Source organism: Ambystoma mexicanum, chromosome 12 (genome assembly GCF_040938575.1).
Source record: "Ambystoma mexicanum isolate Mex_15411 chromosome 12, UKY_AmexF1_1, whole genome shotgun sequence".
Taxonomy (NCBI): Eukaryota; Metazoa; Chordata; class Amphibia; order Caudata; family Ambystomatidae; genus Ambystoma; species Ambystoma mexicanum.
Genome location: NC_090936.1, coordinates 643,961,523 through 643,979,451, shown reverse-complemented (window position 1 = coordinate 643,979,451; position 17,929 = coordinate 643,961,523). Strand labels below are relative to the sequence as shown.

Here is a 17,929-nt window from a genome sequence, read left to right as displayed (position 1 = left end):
AGAAACTACCACATGCATTAAATCATTTCCAAGAAAACCTTGAATCGCGTGTCCTGGCTTGTTGCTTGGTAGCTTCATAGTCAGCTTTGTTCAGCTCCATCTTTGGAGGCCTATGCCCCAATACTATTGCTGGCCTGGCCAAGAGTTGTCATTGCCACATCCAGAGAGCTTGCATGGTACATAAACTGGTGCAGGAACCACAATGAGCACTAGAAAGCCTGGTGTTCGAACTATGCTGTGATGGAAACATGGGGAGTTCAGGGCTGGCAGGGATATAGGAATGCGAGTGGACTGATACAAAGGGAAAAGTAAGAGATGAACAAGTTACTTACCAACTGGTAACGTTCTTTCGATTGGATGTTTCTCCAACATATTCCTCATCTTAGATGTATTCCATCCAGCTTTGCTGCTCTTCAGAATTTGTTTTGGCAGAGGGCGCAGTGTGTCGATTTCGGGTAAAACAATTTTCTGACTTAAATGAAAATCAGATACTACTTTAGGTAAAAATGAGGGTTTAACCCTCAACACAACTCTGTCCTTATGGAACACAGTATAAGGTGGCCCAGAAGACAGTGCCTGCAATTCGCTCACTCTCCTTGCAGATGTTAAAGCAACTAGGAAAGCAGTTTTCCATGTCAGTAATCTTAATGGACAAGTTTCCAACGACTCAAAATGAGAACACATTAAGAATTTTAGAACCAGATTGAGATCCCAAATTGGCACTTGGAATGGGTAAGGAGGAAACACATTAGTGAGTCCCTTTAAGAATTGCAATACCAAAGGAATTTTGAAATAGGAGCATTCTTCCAACGAGCACTTGAAGATGGAAAGCGCTGCAAGATAACCTTTAATGGTACCAACATTTAGACCTCTATGCGCTAGTGACAAGAGGAAGGACAGTACTTCCGGAATGGAGCATAGCAAAGGATCGACATTCTTTTCTCTGCACCAGTTGCAAAACTTCCTCCAATGGCAACGGTATAGAGATTTTGTTGCTGGCCTTCTTGCCGAAAGCAACACCTCCATGATGTCATCTGGAAGGTCAGAATCCTTGTATCTCAGCCTTTCAGATACCAAGCGTGAAGGTTGAGAGTTTTGACCTCTGGATGGAGAGCCTGACCTTCCATTTGTGAGAGAAGGTCCTCTCTCTGAGGAAGACGTACTGGGGGACATATGGACATGTCTAGAAGGTCCGAGTACCATGTTCTCCTGGCCCAATCCGGGGCAATTAGGATCATACGGTTCCCGAGCCGTCTCAGTCTCCTGATGACCTGAGGAATGACGGGTATCGGAGGGAACGCGTACAATAGTGGGAAATTCCACTCCACCACGAACGCGTCTCCCAGGGCTCCTCTCGGGGGGAATTCCCTTGAGCAATACCTTTCGCATTTCCGGTTGATTCAGGTCGTAAATAGGTCTACTTGAGGGGTTCCCCAAAGGGCAAAGATCTCTTGAATGACTTCCTGAGCCAGTTCCCATTCGTGGGACACCGTGCTCTGCCTGTTCAGAGCATCTGCCGTCATATTCTCCTCCCCGGCTAGATGAACTTCCGTTAAAGAGATTCCTTCCTGAATTGCCCAATACCAGAGCTGCATTGCCTCTCTGCACAGAGGTAGTGACCCTACAGCTCCTCTTTTGTTTAGATAATGTATGGCCACTATGTTGTCCGTCATTATCAGGACATTTTTTCCCCTGACAGATGGCAGGAAAGCTTTCAGCGGTAGTCTGATTGCTCTCAGCTCTAAAAGGTTGATGTGTAGTTTGGACTCCGATGGAGACCAACGACCGCTGATTGTCAGATCGTTGGCATGAGCTCCCCACCCCATGAGTGAGGCGTCCGTCACTACTGTGATCTCTGGCCATGGTTGTCAAAAAAAGTTCTCCTTTTAGGATGTTCTCTGTACAAGTCACCATAGAAGATCTTGTCGAACCTTGTTCAGAATCTGGAGAAGATCCGTCATTGACCTGAGAACTGGGACCACTGAGAACTGGGACCACTGAGTCTTTAGAGCCCATTGAAGGGATCTCATCCTCAAACGTGCCTCTGGCAGCAGGAAGATGCAGGATACCATGAGGCCGAGAAACCTTAAGAAGTCGTAGGCCTGGAGATTTTGGGCATTTTGGAATTTGGAAACCATCTGAAGAATGTCTTGAGCCCTCGACTTGGGAGGCAAGCTCTTTCCCAAGGATGTGTCTAATACAGCTCCTATGTACTGGAGCAGTTAGGAAGTTGGCATTTGAGACTTCTTGAAATTTAGGGAGAAGCCCAGTCTGTGGAGGAAGTGGCAGGTGACTTTCAGATGATCCAGTGCTTGTTCGGCAGAATGTGCCCTGATCAACCAATCGTCCTGGTAGGGGTAGACGTGAATCCCCCTCTCCTGAGGTGCGCTGCCATAACTACCATTAACTTGGTGAAGACCCTCGGGTCGGAGGTCAATCCGAATGGCAGGACTAAAAACTGATAGTGTGAGTTGCCAACTACGAACCTCAGGTATTTTCTGTGCTTGAGATCAATTGGCACATGAAATAAGCATCCTGGTGGTCCAATGACACCAACCAGTCCTGAAGTTGAAGGGCCTGAAGAATCTGAGAAAGGGTAACCATCTTGAACTCGTCCTTCCTGAGGAACTTGTTCAAGTTTCTTAAGTCCAAGATGGGTCTCAGTCCTCTGTCCTTTTTGGGGATCAAAGAATACGGGGAGTACCATCCCTTGTTCTTCTCCGCTGCAGGTACTGGCTCTATAGCACCTTTCTCCAGTAGGGTTATACCTTCCTGCTGTAGGAGCCTGTCTGAAAACTTCAAAGGGTGTCTCCCTCGTGGATTGCTTTGAGGTTGCGTTAGAAAAGGAAGGCAGTAACCTTGGGCTATTATTTCTAGAGCCCAAACATCTGAAGTAATGGCTTGCCATTCTTGCAGATGCTGTGACAGCCTGCCTCCTACAGGTGTTTTGTGATGCAAGTCCTCAAAGTGGTGGCGGTTGTTGCAGCCGCTGATGGCAAAGAGGCTGCAGCTGAGCTGGCTTTGCACGTTTTGCTCGTCCACCGTAAGTGGCCTTTCTCTGGCCCCTTTGACTGGCCATTCCTCTCGCCTTTCCATATGAGGAGTAGTAACGATAGGATCGTCCCCTCCACGATTGTCCTGGCGCACGAAAAGGCTGAGGTTGCCTAATAGCAGCCCCTAAAGATTTGGCAGCTGCTTTTGAGGTCTGTAACCTCTCAAGGCTCTCATCAGCCTTATTGCCAAAAAGGTGAGACCCGTCAAAGGGCATGTTCAGAAGGCGGTTCTGTACGTCCGGTGCGAAACCCGACTTCCGTAACCATGCAAATCTGCGCATTACCGTCCTAGTGCCCATGGACCTGCTTACACTATCCGCCGTGTCCAATACAGATTGAAGAGATTCCTGCATAGCTTCCTTTCCATTTCTAACGATGGCTAGGAACCCTTCCCTTTCGTCCCCTTCTGGTATGTGCTCCGCCGCCATTGCGATGCACTCCCACAGAGTGTACGAAAACTTTGCCAATGCACATGTAGAGTTGGCAGATTTTAAAGCCATACTCCCAGCTGAAAATAACTTCCGTGCCCAGCCTTATCGTCCCTGTCTGGAGGGTTAGAAGGGTACGCAAGTTTGTTAGAAGCTGTGGCTGCCTGTATGACCAGACTCTCGGGAGTGGGATGTTTGGACAGATGGCCGGGGTCGCTACTGACAAGGTGGTATTTTGAGGTGAGGGATTTATTTACCGGAGGAATAGAATCCAGAGTTTCCCAATTCTTGGCCACCCTATTTTGCAGGGCTACATGAAAGGGTAGCACTGGGTCTTCGGTGTGACCATGGTCTAATATATCTGTCAAATCATCCTGGATGAATTGGGCTAATGGTCTAGCCCATCCCAAGTAATCTACTACCTTCGTCATTAACCGACGGTATGATGGACTGGCATGCTCTCCTGGTTCTGGTCTGCCAAAGTCATTTTCAGGAGATGTGTCAATGCCACTTGCATTGTGTAATGATTCCACCAAGTCCCTCATTCTGCATTCTTCTGAAATCAGGCATTCTGGGACATTTGGGGTGCCATATTCTAGCCCAAAATCTACATTCTCCTCATCAGATCTTTCCTGTTCCTCAAAAATTGAGGTCAGGGACTCCTTCCTAGGGAGAGGCTTGAAAACCTTCTCAGGTCTTGTAACCCTGTCTTTCCCTTTTTTCTGGCTGGCCTGGCTTGGCTGGAGCCTTTGGCGCCGAGGGCTTGGGGTCGACGTCGACAAAGGCGTCAATGGCGTCGACGTAATAGTGGTCGTCGACGGAGCCTGCTTCGAGGGCATCGAGGCACTCTTTGAAGATTTGCCCTTCGAGGTGCGTTGGGTCTCGGACGGCGTCGGTGACCTTGAGCGGTCGACTTGACTCGAGCGGTCCTTTTCTCTCGGCGTCCTGGAAGGCTCTGTATCCTTCCTTTTTCAATCATTCGGGCTCGAGGGGGCTCGAGTGTTGGAGCGATGATGCTCCCGGCCAGCTACCGAAGAAGGCACGGACCGAGGCTTCGCTTTCTCAAACACCTCCATCATTTTGACCCTGAATGCTTCCCACTCTTCGAAGGACGAATGTTTCGTGGGGCATTTCATCCTTTTTGGGGACTCGTCTGAGGACGAGGTGGACCTGTGGCGTCATTTCTCCGATTTTTTCGTCGAAGACGACGGGCGATGGGAATCGCTTCGGGACCTGGACGGATGCCTTTCGCGTTGAGGAGATTTCTCCTCACGGGACCTCGACTCGACGCTAGAGGCTTTACGGTCGGATTTGCGACCTGCCTGTAGTTTTCCCCTCCTTTCTCGCAAGGCCTTCCCCGTCATCGCCTGACACTTCGTACATGCCTCCATGTCGTGGCCATCTCAGAGGCTCCACAAACACTCTCGGTGCGGGTCTGTGATCGACATTTTTGAACCGCACGACTTGCACTTTTTGAATCCCGATCTCGGGGTTGTGGATCGGCGTCGATTACGAGGACGGCGTCACTCACCATTGTATTGGAAGTCCATGTCACTGACTCCTGGTATATCTGTATCTTCATTACTGAGACTGGAGTATTTCTGGCAAAGCATAGAAAAAAATAATTGGCAGCCTGTGCTTAGAAGCAATTCCATTCCTCGCTTCCATAGTTCATTCCTAATCTCTCTGCAAATACCAAAACCGATAGAAAGGGTGGGGGACAGGTTTGGGCCATGGGGAGGCAGAGACTACCTGTACAAGTGACAGCATTGAGAAACCTTTTCTTTCTAATAAGTCCTGTCTCCTTTCCTCAGACTTCTTTCTAGGATAGAATATCTCAGTAAGCCAGTAATAGATTTCTTTTGATGCAACACCATTAAATCAGCATTATAGGCGGCATGGCTGACCGGCGAGGTGTCCGAATGTGCCTTCTGTGAGTTCCAGCGAGTGTCGGACTCTCTGCTGCCCTGAACCTGCAATATTTGAAGCCGCCGACGTATTGGGGAGCTCTCGAGAATATGGTGGCAAGATTTTTATCAAATTGCAGGTGACATCGCACGAGATTACAGCTCAGGTGAGTTTCGAGCACAGCTTGGTGATCCAAGATGGCGTCTTATCACTGAAAAAGATGCACTATCTGGACGGAGATCGCTGGAAGCATGAGTGGTTCAGGGGCTCCAACTTGCCCACAGAACATGACTCAGGCTGTGGGGGCCAGACAGAATTGAACAGTTTTTAGAAGAAGGAAAATCCCAACCACTGAGGCAAGTGGAGGCAGTTGTAGCGCAGCACAGCGCAGGGCTCTGGAGTAGAGTGAATACGAATAGAGTGCTCGCCTCGTTGCTGAACCTGGATTAACCTGCAAAAAGCAGAGGACATCGGGTGGTTGGGTCTGTCACTGGCAATGCTCCAAGGGAGTGGCTCAATGTGGCACATAGTGTCCTTTGGGGCAGACATAGCTGGGACTAGGTCAAATGAACTACTTGGTTTCAACACGTGGAATACTCCGGCTGGCAATGTAAGAAGTGACTAAGTGACTAAAAACGCAGATGCGGAAACATGCGACACACATATGGATTCTCACTAAACTAATGAAAGTGAGCTGTAGCTGATATACAACTACACTCTGCCAATACACAAAAGCAACCTGTTGTACTATACCCAACTACCTGGCTAACACAAACCGAGGGAATCTGACCTACGTTTGAAATCTACTTATGCCAAAAGCTGGGCACAACTTATGGCAAAAGCTGGGCACAAGCAGAAATCCACCTCACAGCCTGATATTAAGGCATTATTACAAGCACAGGACACACCCAAGAAGCTTAGGCAGAAAGTGCTGGCACAAGTGCATAATACACAACCTGCAGACTCAGATTCACAAAGGGAAGTTTTAGCTACTAAAATGATTTAATGCAAATGTTTCAGGAATTGAAGAAGGACATTAAGGACAATGGAGTAACAATTAATTTCTGAGCTATGTAAGCATATAACTTCAATAGAGAAGAGACTGGGTGTTGTGGAAAACACAATGTGTGAACAAGCACACAAACAGGCAGTATTAACAGAAATATGGACGCTAGGTGAACCACCTTGAATACATGGTAGCAAGAGGATGGTGAAATCAGTCTCGCTGTAAGAACATACGCATCAGTGGTATAGGGAAACTCGGAAAAGATCAAGACCTAGAGGAATATGTTAAAAGTTTGTTCAGAAAGCTTCTGCAACTCCAGCATGGCGCAGGAATCATACTGGACCGAACCCAAAGAGAATGCTCACCTTCTAGCAGCAGACAAATCTTATTACTGATGTGTTGCCCAGAGTCCATGATGACCAATCAAAAAAAGCACATCATGGCTGCAGTACAAAACACTACAGCCATTCCATTTAGAGAAGGCTCCATCCTTTTGTACCATGTTGTGGCACAGTCCACTCTGGCACAACAGAATCAGAAGTGTAACGTCCTGGCTCCGAGCCAATATTATCCAGCATTGATGAGGTTACTCATGAGAATATTAAGTACAGTCATACGCATTTAGGACTGAAGAAAGGCAGGAACGAGTGAGGTAGAACCATCTGGATCTAGAACTAATGCAAGCAGACACAGAAATTGCAGGTCTTAATACGCAACTAATTTTGTCACTGGGAAACTGAACCTGCAACAAGGACAAAACCCGGGCAGGAGATCTTGGAGGGTCCCGAGAGAGAAGGCAAGGTTACCACGAATAATGATGTAGGATCTTATTTGAGTTCATCTTTAATAATTCATGCATTATTGGCCTATGGATGGTGTTGGTTTGTTCCTGTGTTCTATGCTATATAGGAAGTTTTAAAATCTGGTTTAATTTTCCTCAACCAAGATTTGCAAGCATTGTTATGGAAGCCACCAGCTGTTTCAAATGATGAGCCATCACTCTCCCACCAAAAAACACCCAAATGTTCCTCACTCTGACCAAGAGCGATAACACCTCTTAACCAAAGAAGGAATGGTACCTCCTAATGAAAGGAAACAGGCAATTTGAACCAGGGCAGAGTGAAGGCAAGGTGAGGGGTGGAGTTCCCCGCCTTTGAAATCCCAGGGCTTTGGCCTACAAGAGGGCAGCCATTTAATATTGAAATCAGATAACCCAAGAGCAGAAGGTGAGATTAGAGCGGCGGGTAATGTGTATGTGTGTGCATTTGCTAAGTGCCTGCACTAAGCTATATTATCTATGCCCTATGAACGAGTACACTTTAACTGCAGCCTAGGGTGAAAAGGCTAGTCAAAGGCTTGGTTATGTAAATTAACACCCATACACGCCCACGATCAGCCCAAGAGAATCCCTGTCTCACACACCAAAATAAACATTACCTTGCTTAAAGGCGCTAGCAGGACACAGGAACCTCCAGGAAGGAGAACTGGGCGTATGCTCCCAAGGAAGCCATGGTCGAAATCCCACCCTCAGTTAAATATGCCCATATTAACTTGCAGCTTTCCCATCTAAAGAACCATGCCGATCGTGGTCGTTCGGGCTTAGGGGAATAAGTAGAGGGTATTTGCATGCTGTGATTTCTGGGGCATGGTTTCTACATGCCTTAGCTCACCATGACATTTTGGAAAGGTCTGGCCATAGAGAGGCTTTGTGTCCATAAGCACTTTACACGCAATCCTAGGGTTTTGGTAATCATCACTTTTCTGGAAGCTTTGGCAAATTCGAATTTCTCACATACAGTCTCTTCCAAATGTTGTTGGGGGACTATGAAAGTAAGTGGAAGGGCTTTGCCGTCTATGTTTTCTTGGGCATGGCTTCAACCTGCCCAGACTCACCATGCAGTGAGTACATTCCAGATATACCCTCCTTGTGCAGCGAACACCTCCTGTCCAGCTCTCTCTCCTCTTGGCACCACTCCCCATAGAATACAGTTGAGCCCCACAATACATTTGGTCCAATTGTACACATACCTCCTCCACCTTGTCCTTCTCAGGCCTGCCTGTGCATTTTATCTATCCCTCACCCTCATCCCAAATATATATCCGACTTTGCTTCTCCTACCACTTCGGAATGTTTTATCATTCTCCTCCTTTGGCTCACTGACAGGCAAAGTGCTTTGACGCCATAAACTATGGCAGGACGTGCTATACTAATGCAACCTAACATTTATTTCTTTTCACCTATCTTGATTTTCCTGCAAAATGTTGTGGTTCACAAATAATATTTATTAACAAATGACTGAACTGATGATAGCTACCCTAAATGTACAAAGCCTCAACAGTCCGCCTAAACATACATCAATATTTAGTAGGTTGTCTAACATGAAAGCCTCAGTCATTTTGACAGTAAACCCACTTTTCTGACAAGATTAAAATCGGCTAAACAATCTAATCATTTCCCAGCAATTCTACGCCTCTTCTGGTTTAAAAAAAGAGAGGCTCAACTATCTTAATCCAAGCAGGATTTACATTTGTTATGAATACTGCCACAGCCGAAGGAGCAGGAGCTCCTGTCCCACTGCAAAAGCAGTACCCAGGCTCGGATGGGCCTCCAGCACCATGGTAAGCCCCTGGGCTTCACTCCAACCCCATCAAGCCTGATGGGATAAATTCCGAAAATAACGGAAATATTGCTTTATTTTTCACCACTATTTGTGTAATGAATCCACATCCACATCCAATGCTGCACTGAGAATTCTGCCCCCATCTTTACTCAGAAACTGTGCTAAACGCAGTAGCTTGCCCACGAGGTCCGACTTTTAAAGATGGCGCTCAACCACAGTAGTGTGCCTGTAACCACTGCTGCCCTGCATGGCCCCATAGGATTGGCTGGAGCCTCCTATTTACCTGCACCCCATTCGCCATCAGGCGAGAAGCCGGCACGCCCTCGAAGGCAGGACCTCGAAGGCTCGTGCTTCCTGTCCTGAGCCTGTCACAAGCCGGACAGAGCCCAGAGCCATACTCCATGCTAGACCTCCACCCACCAGGAACCACATTCTCTCCCTCTGAAAGGGGCCCCTAGGGGTCCCTAACATCTATGGAAACAAGGCGAGTCACCACACACGATAGATACGCCAGACACGAGGTTGTATTCCCAAAGCTAGGGTTTATTGCAAAGCAAAAGTCTCAGTTGGCCAACTCGGTCTCACGCCCCGCAACGTGTATCTCTAGACCTCGAGGGACGCAAGAGAGTGAATTACGTACATCAGTTACATATATACAAAATGCATATCAAACAATCAGCTATGACATGTTTAACACCCCCCTTTATTGGGTTTCTTTGAACTTGGTGTGAAGATGGACATCTCCGACAACTATGACACCTTCAAACATCTATTCTAGTAACAATTTGCAATTTGTGAGTGCGGAGGCATCTTTCAGTTGTTGAATAGAACACAGCGCTTCTGTTCTTGGAAGCGAGCTACATACGAGGGGAAGAGTTGCATTCCAGACTTTGCTATCTATGAGGTGCTATTCGTGTCCTGGGAGCCGACACGCTCTAACGGGGCTCAGCAAAGGGGGGCCGTAAGAAAAGCATTATTCAAGCCTTTAGTTGTATTATTCTAACATATTCTACCATATAACGAGACAGGCTGGCAGCTGCAAAATTATTAAATGCCCTGCATCTCTGCTTCAAGGCTACATTCGGGAGGGAGCCGGGCATTCTTCCTGGCGCTGTGTTTCAACAAACTCTTGTTATCCTCACGGCCCTGCGGCCTTGTCCTTTTTACGTGCAGACAACAATGTTTTACAGTCGAGCAGTGTAAGCAGAAAATATACTGCGAAGCAATAGGAACAGAAAGCAATGAGCAATGGTTAGAAAACAAAATGGCGATTCTTGCTACATCAAAATGGCCGTTCATTGGCAAACTCGAAAATCTATATTCTGTCATATCGTGCATGAGACGGTTTGGCCCACGGCCACCAAAATACGTTTGCGGTCACAAAGTAGAGGTATCCATTTTTCTAGACTGACAAACCCTCCTTTGGCCGTATGCCAAACATCTCATCTATTTATTGAAACCTCCTCTAGTGATGATGAGTCTGAAGTACTTATGTCTGAATTTTGCATGCTATCGTAAACATCATCGTCTTCATCAATATCTATTGCCATCAACTCTTTTATTGTTTTCATCTCATTTGGGTCTTGGTCAGCTCGACAATGAGGTTGTTTTTTTCTCGTCATCATATGCATACATCCTTCCGTACATCCCTCAGTTACCTCAGCGCAAAATATTTGTAGGAAATGTATGCAACAACAGCACGTTAGGAATATTCCAAACACCACTACTAATATTGAAATCAACTTCCATCCCCAAGAACGTAGTATTCCCCAAAACCAAGATCCTATTCCCCAGCCTCCTTCTTCAGTAGGCAGTTCAGAGCTTAGGGCATTTTTTTTTTTATCGCTTCAAAGATCGTAGGGGAATAGTCATCGACATAAACGCAACACGCTGATCCCACTATTTTGCAAATTCCACCACGATCAACCAGGATCACATCGAGAGACATTCTATTTTGCAGTGTCATTAACCTGATTCCTCTTTCTTCCAACGTCATGTTAAATAGTATATCTGTTGTTGTGTTTATGGTATTTTTTTAGTATTCTGGACAGCTGCCTTATATTATAGGAGTTCACTATCTGCCCTAAGAATGGAATGAATGATTTTGCTACATCAGTTGCTATCAAAACACCCTCGTCAGTCCTTTTGACTCTAGTTTTGGATAGTCTGGCCATGTCTGCTGTTTCTAAGAGGAATACTCCTGGGAACAGTAGACCTAGGTAACATGTACTTCCCCAGTTTCTGGGCAACCAAGGATATGCTTTCTCTACACATATAAAATAAACTGGATCACCTACATATACTGATTCTATTTCCCATTTTAATACCACTGTATTCATGCATCCAGTATATGTTCCGACTGAAAAAGAGCCTTTCTTTTTTAGACAAAAAGGGACAGTTCTTGGGCTATAATTCACTGTGTAAGATGGGGGATTGCATCTTTGTCCCCTTCTGTTCTTACACGAAACATCATTACAGATGTCTTTTCTGGTGGGGACAATCTATCTCGTCTATTTTGTCGTTTTATCTTTCGTGTACTTTTCCTCGTGGGCTCTGGGGCTATTACTTGTGCTTTATGGAAAATGGAACAACCCACAGGCTTCATTATTATCTCCTCAAACTCATTCATGTTGGTGCTGTCTAATTGACCCATAGTAGTCTCATTCCATTTCCCATAAAACATTGCACCTAAAGATGCACTACATGCAGAACTTAATGGTAATGGCTGTACATACCACCCTATTCCTTTCCCAGCATGCTGTGATAAATGGGCACATACCCAGCAATTTGTTTTCTTCAGAATTGCATGCGTCATGTCCATGATTAATAACAACGTATTATTCCCAAAACCTTCCCTGTGTCTTTCTTCCGTTGTGGGCAGGGTATAGGTAATCACCTGAACCGGGCTTTCAGCAGTGGATATATTAACTATTGGTAAAAACATTTCTAATGGGTGTATCGCTTCCACATACCATAATATTAGGGCTGTCGATATTGGTGCTACCGCGCTCATAAAGCACATTATTATTGTCAGTGTCAACATACAATTAGTTTTACCATGCGTTTTCCTTAAGCTTACAGTCTTTATAATTGACTCATTCTCAGCAGTGGTGGTGCAGGAGGAGGCTGGAACCGGTCCTGGAATGTTTCTCGTCGTCCTTCTTCCTTATCACAGTTCGTCATGGATATCTCTCTTCGTCGCGCTTGCTCTGATGTCAATAAGTTCAACGGAATTGTCACAGTTCAGTTCTGCCAGTCCTTAATAGTCTGGTTTTGTTTATTTGTTTTTAGGCAAGATCACTTGTCCTTTCTCATATTGCTCAGAGGACCTTCGATCAGTTATCTTATTGCCTTAGTACCATGTGCGCCCAGCTTGTCCGCTCTGGATCCTGACACATGTACTTTTATGATCGCACCGAGGAGCCGCGAGTCTTGAATTGTCCGACTTGCACAATTCTCACGCTTCTCTCCTCTACACCTCTAGTTCCTTCTCCGTCCATGAGCTGAACCAGAGGTTGACATTAACACCAAAAAAAAGAACTGCGGATCACTTTGTCTTTCGAGGCCGCAAGTTGTATCGCCTTATTCCTGGTATCGTGTGATCCTTGAACAGTGCCGGTGCACTTCCAGGTTCAGGCTCAAAGTCAACCTGTGGCGCTACAGCAGGTGCTGGTGTGCGCCACGCCAATGATGCAGATCCGTTCTTTGGCGTGCTGGCAAGTGCTGGTGGGCGCCAAAGGGGTACACGATTTGTTTCTGCTGGTATTTGCAAGGCAGATTTCGTGTCGGCCAGCAGTGATGTTGATTCTGCTGGGCAACGTTGGGGCACTCTTTGCCCTTCCCCCTCTTTGGCAATCGTCTCAGGCTTTGTTTCAAGTTTCACTTCTCGTTTGGCAGATTTGGTGGCTGCTTACTGGCAATAGTTTCTTCCGTTTCTGGGACCGCTGTCTCTTTCCGGTCATCTGGGTCAGGCAAGTCTTTCAATGAAGTTGGAATCTTCTTGCCATGGGTGGCATGGATCCACGACTTCCTTCCATCCACCCGTATTGCCGTCTGCGTTGCCAAGAGTACTTGATAGGGCCGCACCACCTGGGTGCTAACTATGACTTTCTTTCAAAATTCTTTAGCAGCACCCAGTCTCCTGGCTCCAGCGCGTGCCCCGGACCGGTGTATCTCACTGGTAATGCCTCCTGCACCTGCTGATGAATCAAACGCAATTTCTGCATTAAAAGGCCACAATAAGTACTAAGCACAGGATGTTCTACCTCACTAAGTCATTTTGGCTGTGGTGCACACCATACATTTGCCAGCCTCCCCATTACGATCTTGTACGGGGAGAGCCCAGTTTTAGCCTGTACAGACATACACATGCATAATAGTGCTATTGGTAATGCATCCACCCAACTCACCCTGCTTCCCGCACAAATCTTGCTAATCTTTGATTTAAGAATCCCGTTGTGCCTCTCCAAAACACCGGCAGAACTCGGAGGCCTTGAACTATGGAATCTCTTATCAATCTGAAGACCAGCACATATCTGTAACACCACTGCGCCCACAAAATGTGGTCCATTATCAGACCATAGGACACGGGGCAAGCCAAATCTGGAAAAGTATTCCTTAAGCATTACTTTTGCCGTGCTCATTGCTGTGCAGTCTTTTAAGGGATATGCCTCCACCCACTTACTGAATGCACAGATCACCACTAAGACGTATTTTAAGTTTTGGCATCTCTCCATCTCTATGAAATCAAAATGGATCACCTCAAATGGCATAGAGGGCGAGCCAAAACTGCCTATTGGAGTCACTGTTCCCTTTCCTACATTGTGCTGCAAACACGTGATACAGTTCTGCACCAACCTCTCTGCATTCTTTTTTTATGTTTACATTCTGCCATACTGTAGAAAGGTGCTGTATTATCTTTTTCGCACGGATGTGAGTAGGGCTGTATGCCATAGTGACCATCGCAGTCACATACGAATTTGGCAACATCCAGTTTCTAGTTCCCTTGTCCACCCAACAACCTTCCAGATCTAACTCAGCAGAGCCCTCTGCCCACCCTTGTATTTCATCGGCCGTAGCTTCGGCCTGCATTTCTTTGACAGTGGCAACTCCATTTGCTATCATACAGGGTGCTTCCTCAGTCTGAACCGTCATCATTTTGGTATTTAAATCAGTGGCAGTTTGTTTGCGTTTTCCCTCTCCTACTTTGCATGTTACCTTTTTGTGTGCCTCGCATTTCACTATTGCTAGGCGCTTTGGAAGCGTGAGTGCAGACAGCAACCGTACAATCAAAGGGCCATGTTGAATTCTGGCGCCATGTGATGTCAAAAACCCTCTCTCAGCCCAGAGTCGACCAAAGTTATGAACCATCCCAAAAGCATACTGGCTATCAGTATATATATTCACATTCAAATTTTCAGAAATCTCGCAGGCTATGGTTAATGCTATTATCTCTGCAGCTTGTGCCGAATTGTAGGGAATTCTTTTGCTTTCTACAACGCTCTCTAGGGTAGTGATAACATATGCAGCAGTTGTCGTGCCATCTGGTAATTTAAAACATGAGCCGTCACAAAATAACTCTCCATCTGGCTCTTTCTGTGGGGTATCACTTAAATCAACTCTCCCCTTGGTTTCTTCCTCAGGGACCATTAAGCAATTGTGGGGGGGGTGATTCATCCTCCCCAATTTCTTTTATGGGTAGTGGCATTAATTCTGCAGGATTCAAAGCGCTACACCTCATAATTTGGATATGGGGCGCGAACAAGATAATCTCATATCTTGTCAATCTAGCAGAGGTGAGGTGTTGCGTCTGTGTCCTATTTAATAGAACGTCTATGGCATGTGGCACCATCAAAATTAAAGTGTGCCCCAATACCATCCCTTCCGTTTGTTTCACTGACGCAGCAGCCGCCACGACAGATCACAAACATCGTGGTAGTGCGCGCGCTACAGGGTCCAGCGCAGAAGAAAAATAGCCGCATGGCCTATTTCTTCCACCTTGTTCCTGTGTCAAAACCGCCAATGCACATCCTTCACTTTCACACACAGTCTAAAAACCTTCTCATAATTCGGCGTACCCAAAACTGGAGCCGAGCATAATGCAGTTTTCAATTCATCAAATGCTTTCTGACATTCCTCATCCCATTGTAATTGGTTTCACAATTAACGCAAAATTACCAATCCATTGTCGGCAATATGAAGCCATGCCTATTATGGCTCTGAATCCTTTTTGTGTCTTTGGAATAGGCATACAAGAAATGCTTTCTATGCGGTCTGGCGTTAGCCTTCTCCCTTCTTTCGAAAGTAGGTAGCCTAAATAGGCCACCTCCTTTCGATTATATTGACATTTCTTCAAACTAGCTTTATGGCCATGTGCCGCTAGTTGTGACAGTAGTAATACAGTGCTTTCTTTACAAATCTCCTCTGTGTCTGCAGCTAACAATAGATCGTCTATATATTGCAAGAGTACACAACCCACTGGTAATTCTAGGATGTCTAGCTGCTCTTTTAATGCTCTACTGTAGATACTTGGACTTTCCGTGTAACGTTGCGGAATCCGCGTAAATGTAAATGATCGTCCTCCTAACATGAACGCGAACAAATATCTGCTGTCCTTGTCCACTGGAATGCTGAAGAACGCGTTTTTCAAATCCACTACACTAAAATATTCTGCTGAAGCAGGTATCATTGTCAATATTATAGTGACATCTGGCACTAGAGGAAATTGTGGATGTACTACCTTGTTTAATGCGCGTAGATCAATTATGAAACTGTATGGTACCTCATTACCTCCTTTTTTATAAACCGGAAGGATCGGGCTGTTACATGTACTGCCTGTAATTTCCTCGATTACCCCTGGTTTCACCAAATCTGTAACAATACTCTTCAATCCTTTCTCACCTTCAGACGAAATTCTGTATTGGGTAATTCGCAGTAGGGTAACACCTTCTTTCAAAATGATCTTTACTGGCTCTATCTTTAAGCATCCTACATCACTGTCATGCATTGCCCATATACAGGTTGGCACTTTACTTAGTTCTCCTGGTAAAGTTTCGGACATGAATTCTGACACAGGGGCATCGTGTGGCCAAATCGTTAGGAACACCCCGTCTGCCGTGCAATGTATAACGGAACCTAATTTTTTCAACAAATTTAATCCCAACAAGTTCTCCCCACAATTTTCTGTTAAAAGGAAAGGACAATGTTCAGTAAATGGTCCTATTGTAACTGGGACTGGTTTGGACACTGGGTTTATGACTGGTGTACCTGCAAACCCTACGGAAACATTCTTTTGCCCTGACAGTGGTATATCAGGAACCAAGTGGTGGTCTATTGAACACTTCTGCGCTCCTGTATCTACAAGAAAGCGGTGCTCCTCATTCCCGACTCTCATTTCTACGTAGGGTCCTCTCTGATTCACGGGAATAGAAACTGGTTCCGACCCCTGTCCTGGGCTGTCCTATTGGGGAAATAACACATCATCCGATGTGTAATCATTGCTGTTACTGTAATCCGTGTTTGGCTGTGTATCGAAAACGTTCCCACTCTTTCTTCTATTTCTCCCACTCTTTCTTCTATTTCCCCCACTCTGGTTTCCATACTGTTGGTTTTGCTGTCCCTGACTCTGGTTTGGGGCATTTTGGTTTTGGCTTTGGTTTTGATTACCTCCGTTATTGTGATGCTGTTGCATACTATTCCTATTTGGTTGATTCGCTCCTTGGTGTCCTCTATGCTGTCTCCTCTGACCAGACCCATTTCTATTCTGCAGATGCGGACATTGCGCTCGCCAATGTCCTTCCTCCTTACAATACGCACACTGATTTGGTCCCACTGTACTCCCATGCATATTCAAATTACTCCTTCCTTGTGCATTCCCTCTGCCAACATTATGTCCTACTACTTGCTGCAGTAGTACCTGTGTTCTCAATAGGCATTCTTTCAAGTTTGCCCCCATCTGTTTTAGCAACGATAATTCGTCCACCATCTCCTTCTGCCCCGGTGATGGTAACTGCTGCCGTTTATTATGTGACCCCTTTTTTCCCTTCCGATGTCTCCCGATATCCCTACTCCTGTACCCAGGTGTAGTAAACATTTTGGCATGATCATTAACTAATTCATCTTTAAGTTCAAAAAGTCCATATACATGTTCTCTCACTTCTTCATCCCTCTCCCTACAGCGTGCTAATGCATTCAAATCTAACAATCGCTGCAGTGGTAATTTCCCAATTAACTGTTTCCATTTCTCCACCAAATATTCACCCATGCATTCCAACACTACCTGTCTTTCGTTGCTTCTTCGAAAGTCATACATCGAAGCCTATGCTTCCGTCCCATCATTCCCGTCTATATACATCTCTGCCTGTTGCTGCAATTCCACCTTCCTTTCTTTTCTGATCGCACTGCGAGTTACCCTCGTGCATCCCCGTTGGTCAGTCCCGCCTCTTGCCCGCGCGGTTTCAACTTCAACCCCAGGAGGAACGGACGGTACCGAGTCTGTCTGAGGCGGGAGGTGCGGATGGGACAATGGGAACAGGGAGTGTCTGTTGTGGGCCTGGTTGGCTAATAGGAAGTGCTACGTGCGCGGTCTGTGGCTGTGGGAGGGCTTGAGCTACCGGAGGAAGAGCTTGGGCTCCGGGCGGGGTTTGGGCAATAGCTACTGACGTGTCTGGCTTCACTTCTGATCTTGGGCCTCGTTTTGTATGGGTCAATATGTTTTCTATCAATTTATCTGCTATGTGTAATTCTCGTTGTGGATATATTTTTTCTATATTCAACTGGTCACGCCTACCTGCCCTTCTTAGACTCTCAGTCCACTCCTCTTCTTTCTCTTCCGCTACTTCACCTTTCGATTTATGCCTGCGCGCATGCTTCGCTCTGCTTTTAAATCGGAGCATTGCTTCCCTTCTCCAGTCT

At 46.0% G+C, this 17,929-nt stretch overlaps 1 protein-coding gene across 4 annotated transcripts in view; it reads right to left on the bottom strand.

Moving 5' to 3' along the window:
- KMT2E (lysine methyltransferase 2E (inactive)) overlaps positions 1 to 17,929 on the bottom strand; it is a 3,564,841-nt gene that overhangs the window by 1,571,208 nt on the left and 1,975,704 nt on the right. The gene's annotated exons all lie outside the window — the stretch shown is intronic.